A 25371-nucleotide genomic window follows, 5' to 3' on the forward strand; every position below is an offset into this window, starting at 1 on the left:
CTGGAGAACTTAATTAAAGTTGTTTAAGTACTTTGGAATCTTTTGATAGAAAGAAGCATATGAAAGTGCAGTGTGCTTTCATTTAATGTGAACTTTTCAGAAACCAGAAGGAAGCCTTCCCACACCCCACCCCATTTGAAAACAATATGCCAGCAAAGATATTTTTTCAATATCCAGGTCTATTTGGTTGTGATAAATATAGTCTCTGACCTTTAACAGATGTAAAAGGGAAAACAGAGAAATTGGACATGCTGTGATGGCTATTGCCTGTTTTGCAGAGCCTCTAAGCATATTGATCGGGTGGGAGATGCTTCCAAGAGCTGGTCTACGACTTATAAATCCACCACATTGGGGGACGAGGGTATGGGCTTCTAAGACTGTACACAAGATAAGTCAAAGGGAACCAAGACTGCACAACCTCGCTTTGTGACAAAAGGCAGCAGGAAGCTTTGGCCGAGTTTTGGCAGCGGGCAGACAATTTCCTCCCCGTGGTTTTTCACACAGTACGAAGCACATGTATCCCCCCTCATAACAGGCTCGGGAGCGAGATTCTTAGCTGATGCCTCCAGGAGCGTGTTGATCTTCTGCTAAGAAAGTCAGTATGGAATTCAGCTGACAAGACCTTGACTTCTTTCCATCACCCTGTCAAGGATTTGATGGATGCACTTTCTCCTCTTTCGCTTCCCAGAGTTCTTTCACGGGCATGTGTCTGCTTAATGAAGTTGTTGAAGCACTGTCTCCTAACCTTCACCCATGGGAGACCTGGACACATTTCCATACTCACTGAAAAATTCCTTTCTGGCAAGCCAGGCCCTGATGATGACTTCTTGATTGGGTTATAGTAGAAAGCTGTGCTTGGAGTTTTTGCAAGGGGCTCGGCAGGTGGCGCTAAGTGGTAAGAACCTGCCTGCCAATGCAGGAGACCTAAGAATCATGTTTGATCCCTGGATTGGGAGGATTCCCTGGAGAAGGACATGGCAGCCCGCTCCAGTATTCTTGCCTGGAGAATCCCATGGACAGAGGAGCCTGGTGGGCTACGTTCATACAGTCGCAAAGAGTCAGACACGGCTGAAGCGACTTGGCATACAGAGCACACAGCCTGCTTCCTGTAAGACTCCTTATGTGATCACAGCGTGAACTTTGTGTTTTCAGGGGAGGATGGAGTAGGGGCTCTAGCAGGGAAGAGGAAGATTTACGAGTGTTTCATGACCTTGAGTTCCCCTGAGGGGGGCTGTAGTAATACAGTCACCCACTGGACTGAAGGCAGAATAAGGGAAGTGAATTCTATCATTCTTGGGCGACCTCCCCTTCTTCCTTGGTTTATCTCCTAATGAAGGGAAACTTCAGCTGCAGACTCAACCACCCCATTTGTTGTTTTTGAGGCGATCTCATTAGGCTTCAATTTCCTGTATGGTGGGATTAGCTCAGTTTACGGCATTTTAAACTGGCCTGGACCGCCTTCATGAACTTGTTGGTCATTGCAACTGTAATCAGTCAGCTTTGTCACTTTTACTACAATTCTGGCCTTACTCTCATTGTGGAATTTCAGCTGGGATTTTTAGTATTTGAATCTTGGCTTTTCCCACTGAAAGGGATTTGGTTATTCCTCTACCCTCAGTTGGAGTATGTAATGGCATCCCCTTCCAGTATTCTTGCCTGGAGAATCCCATGGACAGAGGAGCCTGGTGGGCTAAAGTCTGTGGGGCCACAAAGACTCGGACATGACTGAGCAACTGAACGCACTAGCCTTAGTGCCTCTGGGTATCTCTTATGAGTATTTTGTGCTCACTTTTGCTCATGGAATCCCGAACGCACCTCCAATCCTGAACTAACCTCCCAGTGGGCCATCTGGGCAATTCCCTGTTAAAAGGAACTTTTGTGGACAGGTGAGATTTGGGGTTCCTGGGGTTCTGATAGATTCTGGGCACTTAAGTGCTCATTCAGTACATTTTTCTCTTACTTTCTGCCATGATTATTGAGATCATGCAATGGCTAGCATTTCAGTTCCCCAAGCTGCAGGCACCTAGAGTTCTGGACTTTTGTCAGCCTGCTTCCTACAGGAATAGATTCTTCTAATCCTTTTTCTTTCCGAAGCTTGAGCGGTTTCTGATTTAATTTAGTGTTCTTGTACTTTTTCTACTGCTGAAGAGTATTGCATATTATAGACATATCACAACTTGCCTTTCCATTGGTGTGTTGTTTCTGATTTTGTTCTATTAAGAACCTCTGCATACGTGTATTTTTGTGCACTGTTTCAGTGGAATACACACCTGGAGTCATAGGGTATGAATAGTGTGCCAGATAACTGCCACATGGCCTTCTTAACAGGCTACAATCAGTAAAGATGCCAAAGAAACTATCAGAAGAATCTGAAAGACACTTGCTGTTTCATCACTTGCAGCGCTTTCCCTCTATGTGAGGTTAAGCTGCTTCCTTTGTATCCTGCGGATCTTAACTGAAGTGTGACCTCCCTAAGGCACGTTTCCTGATCCCCGCCTCTCCTCCATCACTCTCTTTCATGTCAACATGCCTTACTTTCCCCACAGGAATATTAATACACTGGACTTGAAATGGTCTAACTAGGTTACTTATTTTTATGTGCATGGTTTCCTCTCTTTCTATCCATTATAAAGCATACTTCCTTAAGAGAAGAATTCTGCCCTGTATCCTCAGCACCTCGATAGTGGCCGGCACATAGGTGCTCAGGAAATAACTGAAGAATGACTCATTTCTCCATGCCCTTCCTGACATGAGTTTTATTTCTTTCCAAACATGTTAAGAGCATTTACTATTGACTAGGTACTGTTTCACGCACATTACACATACTAACTAATTTAATGGCCATGACAACCTTGTGAAGTAGTTATGATCTCCATTATACAAATGAGAAAATAGACCGGGAGAGGCGAAGTAATTTGTGCAGGATTTGGAGGCTAATCAACTATGAAGCTGGAATTCAGTCTCAGGCAGAACCACTCTGGTGTCTCTGCATGTAGCATTATACTGTCCTGCCTGTTTGCTTGAAGAAACGTGGTATCTCATTGTTTTATTTTTAATTCTCCTGCTTACTGATAATGTTGAAGCTCATTTCATGTCTTTATGAACCATTTATAAATCCCTTTTTTGTGAACTGGCTGTTTTTTGTATGTGCTGTTTGTTGATATTATTATTATTTTTAACTTCCTTTTTCTTCTCTCTCCCTCTATCCCTCCCTTCTTCCCATTGTTATCCTTGTTGTATAGGGAAAGAAACTTTTGAATAATTCTATTTATTAAATAGATATATAAATATATATATTTCAAGTGTACCACATGATAATTTGGCATATATATATATGTATATATACATGGTTATTATAAAGTTTATCAATGTATCATCGCCTCACATAATTACCACATTTTGGTGATTAGTGTACCTGAAATCTGCTCTCTTAATACAGTATTTGTCTTTCCCTCTCTGGCTCATTTCACTTAGCACGGTATCTTTTTTTTTTAATTTATTTATTTAAGTGGAGGTTAATTACTTTACAGCATTGTGGTGGTTTTTGCCATACATGATCATGAATCAGCCATGGGTGCACAAATGTCCCCAGTCCTGAACCCCCCTCCCACCATCCTCCCCACCCCATCCCTCTGGGTTGTCTCAGAGCACCCGCTTTGAGAGCTCTGCTCCATGCATCGAACTTGCTCTGGCCATCTATTTCACATATGGTAATATACATGCTTCAATGCTATTTTCTCAAATCATCCCACCCTCACCTTCTCCCACAGAGTCCAAAAGTCTGTTCTTTACATCTCTGTGTCTTTTGGTGTCTTGCAAATAAGATCATTGTTACCGTCTTTCTAAATTCCATACGTATGAGTTAATATACTGTATTGGTGTTTCTCACTCTGTGTAATAGGCTTCAGTTTCATCCACCTCATTAGAGCTGACTCAAACATGTTCTCTTTTATAGCTGAGCAATACTCCTCTGTGTATGTGTACACAGCTTCCTTATCCATTTGTCTGCCGGTGGACAGCTAGGGTGCTTCCATGATGTAATAGAACAATGTCTTCTAATTGATCTATGTTGTCACAAATGGCAAGAGCTCCTTCTTTTTCACGACTGAATAACATTGCATGTGTATTCTTCTTTATGCATTCTTGCCCCAACAGACACTTGAGTTGTTTCTATATCTTTCTAGGACATAGGAATGAATATGTGGGTTGACTTTGACTCTGATAGGTAAAATAAATAAACACAAATTTGGGGGCAGGTTCTGCCAGCAAATGTGCTCAGTCCTGATGGTGTAATCTTAAACTAGATATTTGTTGCTATTAAGGCCATGATTAATTTAGTTTTTGCAGGATTGTTCTATTTTTACCACAGTTAATAAGTAAATACAACCAATTATTATCTCTTTGGATTTAAAATCTATGAACTAAAGTATTAGGCTTACTTTGAGTTAAAAAAAGAAAACAAACAAATTCAGGAACTTTTAGATGAGCCAACAGGATTTTATTTGTATGCAGTCTGGTAATTTGATTTTCAAGACAAAGAAGCCAGATATTTGGAGAAAAAAGTAGGCAATTATCAGTAGTAAAAATACATATAAACATTTCTATTATTATATACTGTAGGGTAAATATATCTCCCAATTTGATTTATCTTGAATTTCATCCACTTACATTTATGCACACCTGTTTTTTGAGTATAGCCTGCTTAGCATGTGCTATGCATATGCCCAGAATACAAAAATATGTAAACGTTTAGAGTATATGAATTTCAGTTTACAAATCCAGGTGGATAAGAAATTCAACACTTCTAATTTTCTTTGGATCAATTTAATATCTGGCTCGAGTCCTGTTCCTGATGTATTGATAAGAAATTCAAGGTTAGTATTCCTGGGATTTCCCTCATCCTGCTCCCATGGGTCACGCCATATGCAATTCCAAAACATCTGTAATGAAGGGATGCTGGAGGGAGCCTCCAATTATTAGGTATCTGTGTGGTGAGATATATGTCTTCCCTGTTTGCATGGTGATGTTAAGTTCTTCCCCCCATGCGTGGGAGGCAAGACTCTTATGAGGCTGGAGACACTGGTGCCTAAGTGATTGTCTTGGACTTTGCTGCCAGCCCTCTCTGGGGACACTGGTCCCACAGCTCGGTAAGCCACAGACTTCTGTCCCTCTTCCGTATAGTCCAGGGGAACACCTTAGTCTGGAGAAGTATCTCTCTGCCTCTTGCTTCTTCTTACATACCCTGCTGCTGCTGCTGCTAAGTCGCTTCAGTCGTGTCCAACTCTGTGTGACCCTGCAGACAGCAGCCTACCCATCCCTGGGATTCTCCAGGCAAGAACACTGGAGTGGGTTGCCATTTCCTTCTCCAATGAATGAAAGTGAAAAGTGAAGCCCGTCCCATTTCCTTGCTGCAAACTATAAGGTATTCTCTAGGGTTAGGCTATTGAAAGAAAAAGTGAAGACGTAGGGTGCCTCTGTTTTTGGCCCAGCCACACCTCCCTCGAGGCAATGATAAGGATTCCTTCTTTATCTACCTGTGGACCTAGTTGAGATCAGCACAGTATTTTAGGAACTGTTGTATTTACTTTCTCTCTGGTCCCATTTCATTCTCTCTCTCTTTGTCCTCTAAGTCTAACCATCTCATCCATAGCTGCAAAATTACTCTTCCCAAAGATTATCTTCGACTTTGTGATCTCTGGTTCCAAAATCTTTCCTATTTCCCAATTAATAATAAAATTAAGTCCTTACACCTCAAATATTTGAAATCTCCCATGTAACCCTTACATGGATGTTAAAATTAAAATGTTCCTTCCCACATGTTTCCTTTATGTCCCTTATGCTCTAGCCAACTGGAAAGCAACTTAACATATATGCCTTCCCCTTTTCTGTCTTGGTCTTCAGTGTTCCTTTTGCAAGAAAGGCCCTTTTCCTTTCATGCTGCTTTCCTTTTTTAAATTAATTTTAAAAACTGAACTATAGTTGATTTATAATATTGTGTTAGTTTCAGGTGTACAGAAAAGTGATTCATATATATATATATGAATCGCGCCCTCTCTCTCTCTCTCTCTCTCTCTATATATATATATATATATATATATATGAATCGCTCAGTCATGTCCAACTCTTTGTCACGGCATGAACTGTAGCCCACCAAGCTCCTTTGTCCATAGAATTCTCCAGGCCATTCCTTTCTCCAGGGGATCTTCTCAACCCAGGGATTGAATCTGGGTCTCCTGCATTGAAGGCAGATTCTTTACTGTCTGAGCCACAGGGAAGCCCACATCCTTCTTTAATGAAGTGGAAAAGCTTCTCCAACCACTAGCTTGTGAGCAACTATGATTTGTTTTATAAATGAGATATTTGGGGTAGATCTGAGCAGAAGCAAAATGATAAAGAAAATCACTATTGTCAATTAAAATATGTGTCTGTTTTAACATGTGTTTTGTCTATTGGTCCTTTCTCTAACAGGGACAGTTTACCTATTCATAAAAGGAAACCAAGTCCCAAATCATTTAGATAAATAGTACTTCTGCAAGCATTATGCTCACGTAGCCTCTCATGGGGCTTCCTGGGTAGCTCAGCTGGTAAAAAATCCGCCTGCAATGCTGGAGACCCTGGTTCGATTCCTGGGTCAGGAAGTTCCTCTGGACAAGGGATAAGCTACCCACTCCAGTTTTCATGGACTTCCCTGGTAGCTCAGATGGTAAAGAATCTGCCTGCAATGCGGAAGACAAGGTTCGATCCCTGGATGGGGAAGATCCCTTGCAGGAGGCATGGCAACCAACTCCAGCGTTCTTGTCTGGAGAATCCCTGTGGACAGAGGAGCTTCTGGTGGTCCTTCTGTGGTTGCAAAGAGTTGGACAAGACTGAGTGGCTAAGCACAGCACAGCACAGCCTCCCATGCAAAGCCTTGAAAACACATTTTTAGAAATTTCTCCTTTCTCCCATGGCACCGTGAAGTGCACTGAGATTTAAATTTTCTTTCATTCTGTCATTTTTAAAATAAAATCTTTTTTTTCCCTTACGATAGAATAAACTGTTCGAATGCTTTTGGACAACCTGGATTCTAATAGTTTTCACAGGTCATTAGTGTATCTGACTGAATTAAATATTGAATGTGTCAGTCCTTTTATACTGTCCCTTCTGTCAATACTTTATAACTCTCCTGCCCTGTCTGGAAGAGCCAAAGGAATTGGAGAGACTTGAAGTAAAGAATGGTCCAGTAATACACTGTTGCTTTCCAGTCTTCTCTTTGTCTACATGCTACATTGATTGTAGCACTTGAAGTGTTGCCACATTTAGCAATACAGGCTTCACATGATTTGATATTTAACTTGCAGGAAAAGAGCCCAGCTCTTTCTCTCTCTCCTTTCCTTCTGTGTGTTAACTGAAATAGCAAGTGTCGTAACCAACTTGTCTGCTTGCTTTCAGCCCATTGTTTTGGGAAGAATGGGGAGAAAACTGACTAGCATTCAGAAACGGCAGTCAAAAAAAGCACACATATTTCTTCCTTCTTATATATCAACTTGTTTAATCAGCGCATTTGTACTTTGATGTATTATTATTATTTCTCTCTATGGGAATTGATTTGTAATGTTACCTAATCAGTGTGGTTCCAATTTTAATCTTGGAGCTGGGTAATAAATATAAGACATTAATTTCCATAAACCATATATATTTGAAGGCTTCATTTACATAGTGAGCAATTTAGGCCTATAAATTCTAATGTATTTCTATTCCTTTTGGGTTACTGTTTGCATAACCTTTTTATAGCTCTGGCAAACCATAATGCTGCTCAATGCTGACAAATTTCTTGCTGTTGTCCATTGCATAAAAATGTGTTGTAAGTAACTCTGTAACACTCCCTCTGTAATTTTTCTTCTTTCTTTCTCACTCTCTATTGAGGATAATTCCCTTTTAAGGAGCTGAAAAATTCCATTTCTTTTCCCTACCAATTTCAGCATCTCATTTGGCAGTTTTCTGTAGCCCAGTGTATGGCTCTGATAGAGCTGGTAGTAATATAACTCCATTTATACCAGGCAGGACAATTCAGCTGTAAGAAAGGTGCAGGCTCAGCAGCTGTAATTGACACGACCTTTTTCTGTAAGAGATTAGGAGCATGGGACTGGATGTAATTGAGAATTTGTTGTTCAGTGGCCAAGTTCTGTCTGACTCTTTGAGACCCCATGGACTGCAGCAGTCCAGGCTTCCCTGTCCTCTAGTATCTTCCGGAGTTTGCTCAAATTCAAGTCCATTGAGACAGTGATGCTATCTAACCATCTCATCCTCTGTTACCCTCTTCTCCTTTTGCTTCAATCTTTCCCAGCATCAGGGTCTTTTCCAATAACTTGGCTCTTTGTGTCAGGTGGCCAAAAGTACTAGAACATGTAAACTGAGAGTTCCTCAAGATGATGTTAGGATGGATTAAAGAGGTTAAAATGGAACATCTCATTTCAGTGGAAAAAGAGAGAGAGAGAGATTTAATGCATAGAAAGTAGAATAAACTTCTGACCATTCATCTTCCACAGTTTCTACATCCTTGTAGTTTCAAATACTTAGATTTTTTTTTTTTTTTGCTTTTTATAGACAACTGCTTTGAGCCTACTCTCACTCTAGTTTTTAGTGCACTTTCATGCCCATTATCATGTGTGATATTTACAATATTTCCATAAGGTGTTGCTGTATTCATTCCTTATGGGTCAGAAGTTTGGGGACCAGAAATTCTTAGTATTGTATTGTTATTGGCATGATGAAAGTACTTATTGGGTTTATCTGGGGTATAGGAAGCACTGAAATATAAACCTGTTCATACACAGTCATTAAGATATTAACACCTTTTAATAAGAGCACAGTAAATGTTTCTCTGGCTCCCCAAGCCTTTTGAACCTGAGGGAAGATGAATTATAGCCAAGACTGAAGTGTGCTGGCTCCGGCCCCAGCTGTCCTCTCCTGTGAGTCTCCTGAATTTAGTCCAGGTGGGTAGTGAACCAGAGTCATTAGCTGCTGTTTCACAAACAAGGTGAAATAAATCAGGGTCCCAGCTCAGTCCTACAAAACAAGAGTCAATTTCACCCTTCCTACCTCTGTTAGGCAGTCTCAGTGGTCAAAGATTAATTGGTACAAGAGAAGAGTGTTTATTCCTTTCCCTCAAGTCAGATGGGTGATGAAGAGGAGGCTGGCTCCATATTGTAGCTCGGAGAAGAGGTCGCAGAGCTCAGAGGTGAAAACAAAGCTTTACGATGAGGATGCTGAGCGTCAGTTCTGCTCCGGGTACCAGCTTACCTTACCGCAGTGTTTCTCTGCAAGGACTGTGGGAAGGGTTGGGGAGAGTCAGGCACACCCCCTGGGTTGCAGTCTTTGCTGCTCCGCTGGCCAGCGTTGGGAGCCAGGGTGTGTTGCTTCAACCCTTGGAGCCTCAGCATGGAGAATTATTAGGTATATGCATGTATTAATGTTCTGCTGTATAACACATTGCCACCAATTTAACACCCATTTGTTACTCTCCAGTTTCTGTAGATCAGAAATCCAGGCACTGAGGGGTTGGCCTCTCTGCTAAGGGTTTCACAGGACTGTGTTGGCCAAGGACTACAGTTTTCATCTGGCACTCAAGATCTTCTTCAAAGCTCACAGCCTATGGACAGAATTCATTTCCTTACAGAGGTAGCACTGAGATCCTCCTTTTCCTGCTAGCTTTTGGGCAGGAACTGTTCTCAGCAAAAGGAAGCTGCCTTAAGTTCCTTGCCATGTGGTCCCCAAGGGCAATTCACGAGAAGGGTGTTTGCAGTTTTCCAGGCCAGATGGATCACATCTCTTTGATTTCCTCTTCTGCTACTAGCCAGAGAAAAGTCTCTGCTCTTAACTTGGTCCTTGCGTTTAGGTCACGCCCACCTGGATAACTGAAATTCACCTTACTCCAGGCAAATGCTTGCATTCAGTAAATGGTGATTCCTCTATAAAATGAGTTGAAGATTTGATATTTGAAAGGATTTGATGATTCTAGTAACTTGTATGCATTTTTCTCCATTAAAAGAAAAATCCTATGTAAATTTCAGTTCTTTTATCAACCACAATGCCTAACTTAACACCAAGCACATATGTACTTGGTAAAGACTTGCTTAAATGATATGGGCTATGGAGAAGTAAATGATCCTTTCACACTAAAAAATCACTTTCACATTTTGAAGTCTGTAGTCTGTGATTCAGGATTCTCTCAGGGCATTCATATCCATCCTCAGAGTGTTAACCAATATTCATTCATTAACAACTCACATATTTTAATTTATAAGCCAGGCCACTGGCTGTTCTTAGACCTCTATTTATAACTGCATGCTGGTTATTTCAACTTGTATGTTACACAAACATCCCCAAATTAAACACGTACCAGTGGAATGGCACCACACCCACCCTGCAGCCAAAATAATTTCCTTCTTTCACAACTTCTGTCTCAATGAATGTATCATATTCTCCTTGAGCTCCAAAGTCAGAAACATGAGAATCATTCATGTTAGAGTCTTCTCCCTCTTAGTCCCTTCATGCAACTGGTCAAATTATGGCAATTCTACCTCCTGACTACATTAATGATCCCCTTGTTGTCGTCTGCACCCTGGCCCTCATCATGTCCTGCCTGGGCTACAGCAACAGTGTGCTTCTAACCAGGTTTCCTGTTCTCAGGTTCTCCAGTCCATTCCACAGATGAGTATCAAGTTATATTTCAAAAGCACACGTCTGCTTCTGCTTCTTGCCAGCTTTCAATGACTCTCAACTGACGCCATGAGAAAGGTCTGCCCACCCAGCTTCTGCCTCCACTACCTAGCTCTACATGAATCTCCACAGATGATCTTTTAAACATATTTTGAGGCATAATTCACATATGATAAAACACATAGCTACTGTATCTCTTTTGGTGAGTTTAGATAAATATATGTATTTGTGAAACTACCATCCAAGTAAGATATAAAACACCAAACCTCTCTTTTTCAAACGTAAATCGTAGTATGTTACTTGTCGTAGCTCTCAAAGCCTTCCCAGCACAGAATGGACTTCAGTTTCACGCCTCGCCTAGATCATTACATAGGAGGGACCCGCCCGCTTCTCCAGCCTCCCTCCCACCACGCAGTCCTCCCCTCACACCTCACGCCTTATGGTCTTTCCTTGTTGCCCCAAATATCCCAGCCTCACCCCTGCCTCTACCCAGAGCATTCCGATGGTTTTCTCTCCAAAGACTTCCTCGTTAAACCCTTGCTTAAAGATTTGTGCTTTGGAGAGTCCCCTTGATCACCCTGTTTAAAACTCACATCTCCATGCTTTCCCTTACAGGTGTCACCATCTGACACAATTTTATACATTTTTATATGTGTTTGCACTATTATGTGAAGACCGGATGTCCTGTTTATTGCCACATTTTCAATATTTGAAGTGTTGTCTGAGACTAGGTCTCAGCTGATATTTGTGAATGGAGGGGATGAAATCTAAACTTTATAGCCTCACATAAAACATGATCTTTCATGATCTGGCCTTTGCTTTATTTTTTGCTTATATTTTCCACTTGCCTTCACTCTCTAGCCTTCAGTCAGTTTCATCTATGACCAGTTCCCTAAAGCAACCAGATTTCCTTTCACCACTGAGCATATAGTCTCAGTGTTCTTAGAATGTCTGCTTCCTTCGCTTACCTTTCAACTGTTGGTCCTGTGAATGAAAAACGTTGCCTACCATATCAATAAACAAAGGCTGTTGCAGCCATCAGACCATCACATCACAGCCACCCCAACTGTGCACCCTGAAGAGACTGGGGATGAGAAAGCACCAAACACTTGCCCTGAATAGCTGAGGTGCATATCAAAGGGATGGTTTCAGTGAGCCCAGACTCTTGCATCTTCCCATACTTAGAAAAGCACTAAATTCCTTAACCGGATGTGTCTGATTTTCATTAATTAACAGTAACTTCTGGTGTTCTGAATACCTGTTCTTTGTTGCAAAATATCCTTTGTTTTATCCTGCCTCCTCCCTTACCTCTTTGGAGCAGTCCCTCAGAACTCTCTGAGAGGCTGTTTCCTGGGCTTGAAGCTCAGGAAAGTCTGCCAAATAAAACACAATCCTCAACTTTTAGGTTGTGCAATTTTTTCCCGTTGACAGTCCCTTCTCAGCTTGAGTTTCTTCCTCTGATTGTCGCGCTGACTCCTCAACACACTTAGGTCTCCCTGCTCCAGTTTTCTCTTTCAAATACTCTTCTTAAAATAGCTCCTAGAGTGTCCAGTAAACATTCATACTTCAGCAGTGTTTTTCTACTAGTACCTTAGCTCTTTTAGGATACTGACGTGTCTTTTCATCTTTGTATCACCAACACTTAGCCAGTTTACTGTACAATTTGAACTCAACTGAGTTTGTTAAAAGGAGATAGAAAACAAAAGAGGTAAGTAGGAAGAGAAGAAGAAAGGAAAACAAAATAGATATTTAAATCATGAAATGTGAAGATGTGAATTCAGTCCCTCAAATGCAGAGTCCAGAGTCTTAGGAAAATAATCTAGAGTTAATTCATCCTATTTTCAGTTATTAAATCTAGGCCTTATTTACATTTAGGATTTCTGAATTCTTCTTACTTCTAGTATATATTTGTGTGTGTGTGTGTATGTTTGTGGCTGAGTTTCTGAAGGGAAAGAAGATTGTACAGAAGATTTATCAAGTAGTATTTTGCGTGTAAACCCACAACACCTATGCATGTGCGCTTAGTCATGTCCGACTCCTAGTGATCCCATAGACTGTCGCCTGCCCGTCTCCTCTGTACACGGGATTTTCCAGGCAAGGATACCAGAGTGGGTTGTCATTCCCACCTCCAGTGGATCTTCCTGACTGAGGGATCAAGCTGCATCTTCTGCATTGGCAGGTTGATTCTTTACCGCAGAGCACCTGGGAAGCCCCTAGCAAATAGTATCACTCATCTGAGTGATGTTCAGTATACACGTAACCAGTTCTCTAATGTTTTTGTAAATGTGGGCAACACTTTCACAACATAGTCCAATGCAAAGACAATCTTTTTATATAGGACACCCAATAAAACCTTGATTTTTCCTCATTTCAGTTTAACAAGTTCCTCCCTTGACCAGTCTTTTCCTCTTGAAATTAAACAGACCAAGAAGAGTAGAGATAAGGCTTTAGGGATGGTTATATTAATCATGTATTTCTGTTTTGTGTATTTTATAATGCTTTGACATCTTGGTACCTTGCTGGCTGGGGAGAGATTTTCCCTCTCAGAGGTACCTAATTCTAGGAAAGAAGATGATTCTTAGGTCAGCACAGCATTCAAATGCAAACCAACCAATTGAAAGCCCACGCAGCCCACCACACAGCCCTACCACCTCCTTCATTTAACTCTCATGTACCTAGTCAACACTTCCCTGCCGTAAACCACCCCAGGACTTGGTGCCAGGTACCTGGACACCACCCCTGTAGCCCAGAGCCTGCTGAAATAATTTGAACTGTCCAGTCCTGAACATGCTCAAACTTGCCTATCCTGTCCATTCCTTTCCAGGAAGTAAGGCTCTGGCCACACTTTGTCGTTCCTTCTGCCTCCTAACCAACCAGGGGCCTTCCCCATGTAGACCTGCATAATATGACATGTCTCCTTCCCTTGGGAATTGTGAGTACTGAAGGTTCTTTCAATGGCATTGACCTCTCCATGTCATCACCTCTAGAGAGTCTCTGTAAAGTAATTTAGGACACAGTGAACACAGTGGTGCAATGTAGATGAAACAAGAGCTAGTAATGAATCCTTTTATAGTTTGATTAATTCTAATTATCAGTACTCTGCATTCGCCTTCCTCTAAGAATTGCCTGTTACAGTAATCTTACCAGAAAAATCAAGAATTGCCCACAGTATTAATCACACTAGAATGCAAGGAGCTGTGAGAAAAAGAAATGGAAGAATTCCTTGGGAAATACATGCTCACAACCGTTCTCTGGAACAGCACATCGAACAATCCATTTCACTTGTTCTCAGCCAGCAGAGTTGTTTTCCTGAATCATAAAATTCCCGTTATGAAATAAACCCTGACATCAACTTGATTAGTGTGATCATAAATCTTAACAGCAGCATGCATGCTTTAAACTGCAGTTTTTTAGGCCACAATTATGGATTCTATTATTTCCCCTACCTACTGCAGTAATTAGATATTATTTCAATGAACAGCCAATTGTTGGCAGTATATTTTAATGCATGTAAAATAATCATTGGTTTAAAGCCACTGAAACAAGGTTTTTGAGAGCTCAATGGAAATATATATTAAATAATACTTTTATCGATTAATTTTGGATTAAATTAAAATGGAAACAAATTATCCACAGTCTTTGCTTATAGAGTTTATATATATTCCCTTTTATATATAACTTTCTTTGAACCTTTACACATATTGGCACATCTATATATAGATATTAGTTATTTTATTTGGATATTTTTCAAAGGGAGCTTTCAATTCTGAATTGAAAGCTGTGTAATAAGACTTTTCTTTGGACTTTATGTAAATGATACTTTTAATTTATGTAAATTTATATTTTAATGCAAATTTACATAAATTAAAATAGCCCTGATGCTAAATGGGCCGCTGCTGCAGGATGCTTTAGGTACTTCAGTGCAGAAATGGAGGTTTGGAATTGAGGCTCTGTAACTGGCTTGGTCATATTTCTGAAGGTAAAGGAGCTTCCAACAGATGACCAGACACAGTATCAGTTCTCAGAATTTCCATTCACAATGAAACCCACTTCCAGGAGGTTAACTTTGCTCCTGAGTTTGGATTTCAGCTTTAGCATTATTGTGAGCAAGGGCTTCCCAGGTGGCTCAGCAGTAAAAATCTGCCTGCAGTGCAGGAGACGTGGGTTCTATCCCTGGGTCGAGAAGATCCCCTGGAGAAGGAAATGGCAACCCCCCCCCACCAATATTCTTGCCTGGGAAATCCCATGGACATAGAAGCCTGGTGGGCTATAGTCCAGGAGGTCACAAAGAGTCAGACATGACTGAGGGACTAAACAACAACATCAACAGTTGTGAGCAAACTTGGGCCCATTACTTGACCTTTGTTATCCTTAGCTTTATCATCTGTAAAGAGAGATTAAAATGAATGATCACCAAAGTCTTTTCACCTGCTGACCTAAGAAACATAAGGAATTAAGGGACTGTATAACATAAACATCTAGACTGTACATATATAGAAAGATAGAGAAGGTAACTATCATTTACTACCTTATTAAGACACATTCATTCACTAATATTTTACTAATAAATGAATTTTTTAGTATATATGAGATCTGAAAGAAACATAAGATGGGCTCTTTGCTTCAAGGATGACCTCTATCCACCTCCCCATCTGAGGGTCATGAAAGAAATTCTAGTTTAGTCTTTGTTGTGGCCAAACTATTTGCTTTAAATTCTGGCTCAGCAGCCAACATACAAAAAGAAACTATTGAGTAGCCAGTCATCTTGGTGATATTAGAAAAGTTGTTAATTCATGTTAGTATTATCTTTCAGTTTTTGTTGTTCAACTTAATTTCCTTGGAAGAATGGCCATGAAAACAAATTTTAAAATTTGTTTTTGTGTAGAATTGTTTTTTATGATAGATATGACTGAAAAACTGAATGGAATTCCAAGCTAAATGATCAAAACATTTATTGAAGTTTTAAAAGCAGATTGGGTTTTCAGTGGTCTGAAAGGTTGTGAAATGATTCTCATAGAGGCTATTAATACAAATCAAATAATCATGCTAACATGATAATAAGTGATAATACAGAACCAGGCTCCTCAGTGACAGGCATACCACAATCCTAAATCAAAGATATAACCATCTAAAAATGAATAGGACTAGGAAGAAAAACCATCTTATTTGTGGACCACAAGCACAGAACCTCAGAAACTCCATTGTCTCTCTCTGAGAAGATATATCCCTGAGTGAGTCTCTTAAATGATTAAAAATCAAAATTGAAATAGCATGACACCAACCTCGTTGTTTGTCCTTCTTCTCTCACTTTCCTTGACTGTTTATACACACACACAACATAAAGCAAGGTACAGATAAAGCAGAGAGTGGTTCATTGTTACCCATTAACAGATGACGGAGGCCTGCAGCAGAATGCCCAGTGGAGGAAATCTCAGCTCACTAACTAAATATTCAATGTGCTCCCAAATCCTGATTATCAGGAAAAGAGCTAGAATAGCAAACGTACAAGCAGGCTCAATTAACCCTAATTAGTTCAGAGTCAGGCTACAAAAGACTTAATTAGCAGTTATTAGGTGCCGCTCAGAAGAGGAGCATAAATAATGGTTGGTAGCAAGCTGTGTTTAAGAGTCTCCTGGCTGAGTGGCACCAAAAAGAAAAAAAAAATGTAAAAGCATGTTCCTCCATTGAGAATTAATTGTAAAATGATAATATGGGTCTTGACTTAAATTTCATTTATTCAGAGTAGATTGTTGATGTAGTGATTTTTTTCTGGACCACTCAGATGCTTCAGGAGAGGAGTTTGAAAGTTGAATTCTAATGGTGTGATGGTTATTTTCTACCACACAGAGATGAACATCTGCTTTTGAGACGGTGAGTGACTAATAGGATTCAGAGGAATAGATGAAAGGTTTTCTTTGAGCATTTCAGAAGTCAGTCTTTGGAGGGTCTTACATTAAGGAGATCCAGCGAGGAATGGTTGATGTGCAGAGAGGGCTGAGTTATAAGGGGCATAAAGATGAGCTGGAGACTGGGGCCAGCTCTGATTGGTCCAAGCCTGTGTTCGAGCTGTACATTAAATGGGTCCAGAACAAAGCCTCTTCTCTTTTCCTGTGCCATCTATTTACCAATATGTAGCTCACAGGAGCTGGAAGTTAAGGACCTCTGTTTGACTTCAGAGTAAAATAATTTTCATCAAAAAGACACACTGTCCACATTAAGATAAGAAGCAGAGACAAGGGAATATGATACAACTTCTATACCAGTTTTGCTCTCCCTTGCTCTTTCTTTCTCTGACACTTTTATGGATTAAGTATGACCCTCAGAGAGGTAGAAAATTTTAGCATTTCTCTTAAGTTTAATAGCACCCTGCACAAAATATGGGCTTGGCATGAATGGAGTCAGGAGTTAGTTTTAGAACACTCAGTTGTCTTATGTTTTATTGCATATTTGATTATCTGTATTTAGGTCTGTTCAGTTCAGTTGCTCAGTTGTGTCTGACTCTTTGCAACACCATGGACTGCAGCATGCCAGGCTTCCCTATCCCTCACCAGCTCCCGGAGCTTGCTCAAACTCATGTCCTTAAGCCGGTGATGCCATCCAACCATCTCATCCTCTGTCATCTCCTTCCCCTCCTGCCTTCAATCTTTCCCAGCATCAGGGTCTTTTCCAATGAGTCAGTTCTTCACATCAGGTGGCCAAAGTATTGGGGTTTCAGTTCAGCATCAGTCCTTCCAATGAATATTCAGGACTGATTTCCTTTAGGATGGACTGGTTGGATCTCCCTGCAGTCCAAGGGACTCTAAAGAGTCTTCTCTAACACCACAGTTCAAAAGCATCAATTCTTTGGTGTTCAGCTTTCTTTATGGTCCAACTCCATCCATGCATGACTACTAGAAAAGACCATAGCTTTGACTAGATGGACCTTTGTTAGCAAAGTAATGTCTCTGCTTTTTAATATGCTTTCTGGTTTGGTCATAGCTTTTCTTCCAAGAAGCAAGCATTTTCTAATTTCGTGGCTGCAGTCACCATTTGCAGTGAGTTTGGAGCCCAAGAAAATAAAGTCTTTCACTCTTTCCATTGTTTCACCTTCTCTTTGCCATGAAGTGATGGGACCAGATGCCATGATCTTAGTTTTCTGAATGTTGAGTTTTAAGCCAACTTTTTCACTCTCCTCCTTCACTTTCAACAAGAGGCTCTTTAGTTCTTCTTTGCTTTCTGCCATAAGGGTGATGTCATCTGCATATCTGAGGTTATTGATATTTCTCCCGGCAATCTTGATTCCAGCTGGTGCTTCCTCCAGCCCAGCATTTCTCATGATGTACTCTGCATATAAGTTAAATAAGCGTGGTGACAATATACAGCCTTGACGTACTCCTTTCCCAATTTGGAACCAGTCTGTTTTTCCATATCCAGTTCTAACTGTTGCTTCTTGACCTGCATTTCTCAGGAGGCAGGTCAGGTAGTCTGGTATTCCCATCTCTTTAAGAATTTTCTACACCATCAAAGGCTTTGGCGTAATCAATAAAACAGAAGTAGATGTTTTTCTAGAATTCTCTTGCTTTTTCTGTGATCCAGTGAATGTAGGCAATTTGGTCAGTCATTGATCTCTGGTTCCTCTGCCTTTTCTAAATCCAGCTTGAACATCTGGAAGTTCATGGCTCGTGTACTGTTGAAGCCTTGCCTGGATAATTTTGAGCATTACTTTGCTAGTTAAATCTGTATTTAACTTAAGTATAAATGTTATCACTCATAAAACTCTTTAAGCTTGGTCATATATTATTTGATAGACCAGTACTGTTTGTAGGTGGATGTAAATACAGCAAAGCTGTCTTTTAAGAGGCTACTTTAACCAATCAACCAATCATGTAATAACTGACTTCCTCTTAAAAAGCAATGCCAAAGGACCACTTAGGCAGAATAGAGGGATATTTGTTTTTCTATTGCTGTGTAACAAGCTAGCACAAAGTTAGCATCTTAAAGCAATATCCATCTATTGGCTCATAGTAGTAAAAGTCAGAGGAGGACTTGACTCTCAGAAGGTCAAAATCAAGATCAGTCTGAGCTGTGGTCTGGAGACTATGGGAAGGAATCCTTTTCTGAGACCGTCCAGGTTGTTTTCATAATCCAGTTGCTTGTGGTTGTAGGTCTGGGATCCTAATTCCTTTCCTGGTTGTTAGGTGAAGGCTTCTCTCTGTTCCCAGAATGCCCACCCCACAGCCCCTACATTCATTCCTACAAGTCCTGCTTTATCTTCCATACAGCAATGATACACGCAGTCCTTCTCACACTTTGAATATCTGAATTCTTCTTCTGCTCCCAACTGAAGAAAACTCATTGCTTTTGCAAGTCCTGTGTGATTAGTGTCGGACACACTCAAATAACACCTCTTTAGAGTAACTTTGCTTCACTTCAGGCAGTCAGTTCAGTCTCTCAGTCATGTTCGACTCTTTGCAACCCCATGAATTGCAGCACACCAGGCCTCCCTGTCCATCACCATCTCCTGGAGTTCACTAGACTCACGTCCATCGAGTCAGTGATGCCATCCAGCCATCTCATCCTCTGTCATCCCCTTCTCCTCCTGCCCCTAATTCCTCCCAGCATCAGACTCTTTTCCAATGAGTCAACTCTTCACACGAGGTGGCCAAAGTACTGGAGTTTCAGCTTTAGCATCATTCCTTCCAAAGAACACCCGGGATTGATCTCCTTTAGGATGGACTGGTTGGATCTCCTTGCAGTCCAAGGGACTCTCAAGAGTCTTCTCCAACACCACAGTTCAAAAGCATCAATTCTTCGGTGCTCAGCTTTCTTCACAGTCCAACTCTCACATCCATACATGACCACAGGAAAAACCATAGCCTTGACTAGACGAACCTTTGTTGGCAAAGTAATGTCTCTGCTTTTGAATATGCTATCTAGGTTGGTCATAACTTTCCTTCCAAGGAGTAAGCGTCTTTTAATTTCATGGCTGCAATCAACATCTGCAGTGATTTTGGAGCCCAGAAAAATAAAATCTGACACTGTTTCCACTGTTTCCCCATCTATTTGCCATGAAGTGATGGGACCAGATGCCATGATCTTCGTTTTCTGAATGTTGAGCTTTAAGCCAACTGTTTCACTCTCCACTTTCACTTTCATCAAGAGGCTTTTGAGTTCCTCTTCACTTTCTGCCATAAGGGTGGTATCATCTGCATATCTGAGGTTGTTGATATTTCTCCCAGCAATCTTGATTCCAGCTTGTGTTTCTTCCAGCCCAGTGTTTCTCATAATGTACTCTGCATATAAGTTAAATAAGCAGGGTGACAATATACAGCCTTGACGTACTCCTTTTCCTATTTGGAACTAGTCTGTTGTTCCATGTCCAATTCTAACTGTTGCTTCCTGACCTGCATATAGGTTTCTCAAGAGGCAGGTCAGGTGGTCTGGTATTCCCATCTCTTTCAGAATTTTCCACAGTTTATTGTGATCCACACAGTCAAAGGCTTTGGCATAGTCAATAAAGCAGAAATAGATGTTTTTCTGGAACTCTCTTCCTTTTTCCATGATCCAGCGGATGTTGGCAATTTGATCTCCGGTTCCTCTACCTTTTCTAAAACCAGCTTGAACTATTGAAAGTTCATGGTTCACGTGTTGCTGAAGCCTGGTTTGGAGAATTTTGAGCATTACTTTACTCGTTGTGAAATGAGTGCAATTGTGTGATAGTTTGAGCATTCTTTGGCATTGCCTTTCTTTGGGATTGGAATGAAAACTGACCTTTTCCAGTCCTGTGGCCACTGCTGAGTTTTCCAAATTTGCTGGCATATTGAGTGCAGCACTTTCACAGTATCATCTTTCAGGATTTGAAATAGCTCAACTGGAATTCCATCACCTCCACTAGCTTTGTTCATAGTGATGCTTTCTAAGGCCTACTTGACTTCACATTCCAAGACGTCTGACTCTAGGTGAGTGATCACACCATCGTGATTATCTGGGTTGTGAAGATCTTTTTTGTACAGTTCTTCTGTGTATTCTTGCCACCTCTTCTTAATATCTTCTGCTTCTGTTAGGTCCGTACCATTTCTGTCCTTTATTGAGCCATCTTTGCATGAAATGTTCCCTTGGTATCTTTAATTTTCTTGAAGAGATCTCTACTTTGCTTAGTAACCTTGATTGTCTCTCAGAATCCCTCTTGTCATGTAGCATAACATAATCCTAGGTACCATATGTCACATGTTTATAGTTGTAGAGATTAGAGCTCAACCTTCCCCGCATCTACAACCTAGGACCCTCCTGGGGACAGAGGGTGGCAGTGGTCACTGGGCATGAACAGGAGAGGGAGGCTACCAGGGTGACCGACAGCCTGAAGTGGGAGAGTGGGTGGCTGGGGTGTCTGAGTCCATATCCTGGAGACCCAGGCGGGGCAGTGGAGGAGACATTACACATGGGCTGGGACTTCAAGCCTCCAGCACATTCTCCACTGTACACTGGACCTTACAAAAAAGAGATTCAAAGATAAGATTAGGAAGAATTTAAGATGGCAACTGGGAAATAATAAACCCCATTTGGAGTTTCCTGTCTTGAGTGTGACAGCCTGTGAGACTAAGCTGATCACATACTCATGAAGCTAGCTCTGAACAGACACTATGTAAATATTTGCTATTATTATTATTTACTGATAGTGATTTTTGTGGACATTAGACACTTAGTAAGACAAAATACTCAGCTGCTTCAAAATACTTGTCTTATTTTTTACAAATGGATTTAAGTCAGTACTGATGCAGAGGCATCTTGTATTCAGTGAAGCTGTTCCAAAGGACTGTCTTTAAGGACTCCAATTTTTGTTGTTGTTTAGTTTTTTTTTTTTAATTTTATTTTATTTTTAAACTTTACATAATTGTATTAGTTTTGCCAAATATAAAAATGAATCCACCACAGGTATACATATGTTCCCCATCCTAAACCCTCCTCCCCTCTCCCTCCCCATACCATCCCTCTGGGTCATCCCAGTGCACTAGCCCCAAGCATCCAGTATCGTGCATCGAACCTGGACTGGCATCTCGTTTCGTACATGCTATTTTACATGTTTGAATGCCATTCTCCCAAATCTTGTTGTTTAGTTGCTAAGTCATGTCTGACTCTTTGTGACCCCGTGGACTGAAGCCTGCCTGGCTCCTCTGCTCATGGCCTCTAAACCGTTGACTGAAAGTAATTCTTCTCATGGCAGAGGTGATAGTGACATTTCACAGGGAATATACACAACTCTTTTTTTTTTTTTTTCAGTTTTTTTTTCTCTTGTTCTTGGTATTGTAACTCCCAAGCTAGAAATCTGACTTGTTTTACAATCACTGAAATTAATTAAAAATAAATAAACTTGAACATTCACTTTAAGTATTTCCTTGTTTCTTTTTTTAAGTTTATCATACAATTCAATTCAAAGTCCATTCTACAGAATAACAGAATAAGTTATAAAAATTTCAGAGTTTTGCCTTATTTTCTTCTTTTGCTATCAGAGCTACAATAGATGGTAAAAGCTTAATCCCAAGGAAACTAATAAAGTGAATTGTTCATGCAATTATATTTTATTTTTCTGTTACGTACAGTTCTCTCAAGGGCCTGATGCTCCATGATTGACTGATCTATGAAGCCAGAGTCATGCCTGGTTTTGAGCTTTAAGTATTCAACCACCTCTAAATTTTTGACAAGATTGTTTAAAGACTGATGTGATTGAATCATAAGACCACTCAAAATCTACAACATATGCTTTGTTCTGTGTGGGGAAAAAAATCCCATCATCCATAAAAAGAGGAAGGGAAAATAAAACAAATTCTTTAAGAGTGGTGAGCTGAGCCAAAAATGATACATACTGGAGAGAGATGAATCTGGGCTCTTGACTAATATAAAAAGGAGAATCAAAGTGCAGCCGTGACAGCAGACAGTGGGTCTAATTATCTCCAGAGGGGGGCATTAGGATTTTCGGACTCCAGCTGTCAAGCAGCTGTAAACTTCTCCAGGCTAGCATTTGAATTTTCAGAGTAAAACATCAGACCTCAGTTGCATCAAGAGACTTACAGGGTCAATGCAGAGCCAAGCCAATCCTAACTCTTCAGATGCTGGGGGACTTGCTTAAACAAATCTGCTCACCTTTCCAGATGCATGGCTCTGCCATAAAACTTGAAATACTCATAGTGATACCTTTGAGACTTCCAGACGTAAGTGGGTTCTGATCCTAATATTTGTGAGATAGTTGAGCAACAAAATTTAATTTAATTGTAGAAATGTTTATAGAGGACTTTATATGGGGAAGGCCTTATGCCATGGAGACAGTATTGTTTGTGGTCAACGGCTGGACTTTTCCATTTGCGTAACCGGAAACACGTAGGCTAATCTCTCTAAGTAAGGAAGTTCTCATGTGTATCCTGGCAAGAATAACTGTATAGATCTTGGTCGTCTCTTTTTCTGGTTCCCTGGAAGCAGACCCCCAAATGTGGACTGAGAAAAAATAGTTGACTTGCAAGGTGATCCCAGAAACAGTGGTTAGGGAATAAGGTAGGGAAAGGAAAGAGAAAGCAAGCAATGAAGAACAGACTACAAAGTAAGTCATCACTGTGACACCTAGAGCAGCGACTGATTCTCACAGTATGCTTCAAGGTTGGCCAGAATCACTCGAACACTGGTTAGAAATGTGGATTCTCAGGTCCCACTCCAGACCTACTGAATTAGAAACCATGCAGCCTGGTCCAATAAACCCTGCAGGGAATTTTATGGCTCCCTCAAGTCTAAAAACTGATGAGCTAGGGAGCATGGGTAAAACACTTGTCTCAAAGTGATGCCATGGACGGTGGAAGGCAGCTGGACGATTGAAACACCAACACGCTAGGTCATGATGGAGGATCAGAGAGAGGGTGTTGGAAATAAACCATAATTCTCCAGCACTTTCTCCCATGGTGCCCTTGGGAAGAATGGACTCCAGAGTAAGGTCTTGGCAAAGAGATGTTGGCTCTGGCAGCTAAAAGTCCCAGGAACCTTACAATTCCTAGACCCAAGGACACATGGATAGGGCACCAACAGCTATGACCAGCAGCTACTGTGGTAGCTGCTGTGGTAGCTGTGCTACCACCAACAGCTACTGTGGTGTCTGAAGGACTGAGATAATATGCTAAAGGGCATACTGCAGGGTCTATCACATAATCCATTATATATGCAAATCTAAGGATGGTGCACAGATTAACAAGCTGTAATCCTTGCCCTCAGAGAGCAGAGCATTTCTGAAGAGAGCTAGGATGTAGACTCATAAGAAGCATCTAAGGCAGGATGCAATAGATGCCACATGTGATGGAATTGTAGGAGGGAGAGAGCAAATCTGATTTGAAGAGGAAGAAAGGTGTTCATGAATCAGTGACATCTGAAATGTGAGGGGTAGGCTCCTGGGCTTGCTGAGATGAAACAAGAGGGGTGATCAAACTGTGGAGAAGGACTCAGGTCACTGTATCAACTGCCAATGGGATGCAAGTGCCTCTTGTATCTGGATGTCTGAGCTGCACATATTCATTTACCAGATGGAAGTAATTTCTGTAGGCTAACCATTTGAAATGTAAGGGTGCTAAGGTTAGTATTTCTTTGCCATTCACATCTCCAACTAGTGATTTTCTGGGAAAGAATTAAGGCTAACTGGTTTGAAAAAAACATAAACAGATATTTCAAGCAGCTGCACAGATGTGTGGCTTCACTGGGACTCGTATGGAAATGAGAAAGTGCTGACTTATTTTTTTCCAGTAGCATTGTTACCACTATAACATAACTTTAATAGTCTTAGGCAGAACTGTCAATATTTACTATGAGAATTTTGTACATATACGTTAAAACATCAGTTCTGAAGAGGAGGGTGGAATGGAGAGAGGAAATAAGTCGAGTAGAATGAATATAGAATTCCATATTTTTGAGAATTTTTAAACTGGGATCCGATTTCTCACAGCAAAATACATCCGTTTCTCTGCTACATTCCTTCCTTGGTGTCCCCATTTCCTTGATGTCCACTTCTTCTAAAGCCGCTGCTGTAGACTGCATGTTTGTGTCCCCACCCCCCACCCCCGCTCATATACTGAAGCTCTAGCCCTCAGTGTAAAAGTATTTGGAACCTTAGAAAGTAGTTGGGTCATGAAGGTGGAGTCCCCATAAATGGGATTAGTGCCCTTGTAGGAGGAGACGTGAGAGAGATGATATCTCTGTGTCACCTGACAGCAAATCAGGAAGAGGAGTCTCACCAGGCACCAAATCTCCTGGCACCTTAGTCTTGGACTTCGCAGCACCGAAGACTGTGAGAAATGAATGTCTCTGTTTAAGCCACCCCGTCTATAGTATTGTGCTATAGCAGCTCAAGCAGACTAAGGCAGCTTTCAATCCCCGAGGTTTCCGTTCCTGATCAAATGTGCTACATTTCATTGCATCCCTGATGCCTCCCTCTCTTTCCCATCAACAGGCTCGGAGAATGGTCTACAATTATCCAGATATTGGGAGTCTCCTGCCTTATAATAAAGGGGACTTTTGTTCTTGCTTTCTTTTTTCCTGAGTTCTTGAGGATATTTGTGAAAATAAGCCTAGAGGGGAGGAGAGACGGATTAGTAATGAGGTGCTTATGTGAAGGCAAGTAGAAGAAGCTTAAAGTATTTAAAGAGTGAAGAAGGAGACTTCACTGCT

At 40.9% G+C, this 25371-nt stretch overlaps 1 long non-coding RNA gene across 1 annotated transcript; it reads left to right on the forward strand.

Annotated features, from left to right (window-relative positions):
• The first annotated feature begins 275 nt into the window (after positions 1-275).
• Positions 276-6909, forward strand: LOC147343749 (uncharacterized). Its single transcript, XR_015155969.1, has 2 exons — positions 276-1108; positions 6469-6909. It is a non-coding gene; the product is annotated as an uncharacterized LOC147343749 (long non-coding RNA).
• The last annotated feature ends 18462 nt before the right edge of the window (positions 6910-25371 follow it).

Source organism: Bos grunniens, chromosome 27 (genome assembly GCF_055505025.1).
Source record: "Bos grunniens cultivar Pamir isolate PY7600 chromosome 27, Bosgru_T2T1.0, whole genome shotgun sequence".
NCBI lineage: Eukaryota > Metazoa > Chordata > Mammalia > Artiodactyla > Bovidae > Bos > Bos grunniens.